This window comes from Marmota monax, unplaced genomic scaffold (assembly GCF_021218885.2).
Source record: "Marmota monax isolate L192 unplaced genomic scaffold, Marmota_monax_Labrador192_F-V1.1 WCK01_AAM20220418_F8-fsc00075, whole genome shotgun sequence".
Lineage (NCBI taxonomy): Eukaryota > Metazoa > Chordata > Mammalia > Rodentia > Sciuridae > Marmota > Marmota monax.
In genome coordinates, this window is record NW_026694772.1 from 7,517,923 (window position 1) to 7,520,151 (window position 2,229).

Here is a 2,229-nt window from a genome sequence, read left to right on the forward strand (position 1 = left end):
AATACAATAGAGAAAGCATAGATTTCTTGTTTTCTTTTGGTTCACTAAACTTATTTTTAAAATCATAAAATGTTTCTTACAAAATAGTATTACATTCTGCACACTTCTCTGAACAGATGCCAGGGATATGTGGACTACTGTTACTTTCCTCCCTGTCCCATCCCACGAAATGTTTACAGTGAACACAAAGCCAGGTGTTCACAATAATTACATGGGGGGGATATTTTTAAACCACAAACAATGAACTAAAAATAAAATTCACTCATTCCGCTGATATTTCAAAATGTCAACGTTAGTTTTTGCATGCCCTTCCCCACCCCCCAAGCCTGTTTATAAGGAGCTAAAACATTATATCTGGTGAATAGCAAAGATCTCACTGCACCTCAAATGTAGAACACCTATGAAACAGAGGAATGTTGGCTTTTTCAACAGAAGCAGATTTAAAAAAAAAGATTTAGGACTCCTTCAATTCTTTACTATTTTTAAAATTTTTTTATAGTTGTAGATTGACAGAATGCCTTTATTTGTTTGGCTTTTTAGGCAGTGGTAAGGATCGAACCCAGTGCCTCACACATGCTAGGCAAGCACTCTGCCACTGAGCTATAACTCTAGCCCAATTCTTCACTAGTTTTAGAAAAACTTTCCATAATACTGCTTCACATTGTTTTGCAGCAAATACTCTGCATTCTGTATCTGGTCCTGTATTCATGTGATGGTGATTATCTGATCTTTGGATCCTTCTAAAGGCTCATCAATTTTGATCAAGGTTCCCAACTCAGGATGGATTTGCTTTATCAGCTGACACCCTCTGCCAATAATAGACTCAGCCAAATATTTGGTAATAGTTGTGTTGTAATAATAGGTCCACCAAGATCACCATATGAGCCACAATTCCCTGCATAGGAATAGTAATATACAGAGCCAGTCTGTGATTCATAAACCATCTGCCATTCTAATGGAGTCTATGTATCACAGAGTCCCAAGTTTCATAAGCACTGGAACCAATGATGCCATCATAGAAGTCTCCAGGTCTTCTTCTTCTGTCATGGACCATTAGTTCTCCTCCTCTAGATTGTGGAGGAAGAAGATTCTGAGCTCTACTACCACCCCAGCCACCTCAACCAGGAGGAGGAGGTGGTGGTTTGTGACAAGGGCTTATATCATCATAATCTCTTCTAAAGGCATGGGAAGCCCTTCCATCATAAAAATTGGGATCATAAAGCTAGGCACAGCCTTTGATTGGAGACTCAGATATAAGATCAAGCATGATCTTTATACACTCTACCACCCTACCAGGCTTTCCTCCAAAGAACAACTCTGTCAGTGGAATGAGGACAGCATTCCTAAAAATGCTGGATTATTGTCTGAGTGTTCTCTCAAAGTTCTTTGATTTTAGCAGCTTTGACCCCAGTGATACCTCCTGCCAGACTCTGATGAACAACAGTCTCAACTCACAGTCAAAGTAGCTTCCTTTATAGTATTGGTACTCTTCCAAGGTAGGTATAATTTTCTTCAGGAGTTCTCCACTTGTTTCCATATAAGCCCTGATACTCAATATGCACTCAGGGCCACTGCTGTATGGGACTAAAACACCAGCATTGTAGTCAGACCAGAGAGCCTTAATATTCATACCTCCTTTCCCAATCACTGCCCCAGCAGTCTTTCTCTGAAGCAGAATTTGTAATTCAACCATCTCATTAGTGGTTTTACATCTTTTAAATGCTTACTCCTCTTTCATATCTTCTGCAGAGCACTTACCGAATTCACCATTGGTGTTGGTGTTAGGGAAGGTTTCCTCTGGCTGTTCAGTTTCCATTTTTTTTTTTGTATTAAATGGATACACCAATCCAGATCGGACAGGAAATGGCAGCCCATGTAATGATGACTACATGCTACCCAGGATAGTTTTCAATAAATGTCACTGGGATAATTAGACATCCACATAACAAAAGAACAAAGCTATACTCCTATAGTACATCAGTTACAAAACTCAAATCAAAATGGATTGAGGACTTAAATATAAGGCCTAAAACTTTGAAACTATTGGAAGAAAACACAGTGGAAACACTTCAGGATATTTGAAGGAGCTCTTGGGGGAATAAAACCCCAAAATACAGTGAACAAAAGCAAAATAGAATACACTCAATGCCATGAATTTTCCTCTTAGGACTGCCTTCATAGTGTTGCAGAGATTTTTATAGGTTGTGTTATTACTCTCATTTAACTCTA

General features: G+C 38.8%; 1 pseudogene; it reads right to left on the reverse strand.

Moving 5' to 3' along the window:
* Positions 1-630: 630 nt before the first annotated feature.
* LOC124079668 (heterogeneous nuclear ribonucleoprotein K-like) lies at positions 631-1,816 on the reverse strand (annotated as a pseudogene).
* Positions 1,817-2,229: the final 413 nt, after the last annotated feature.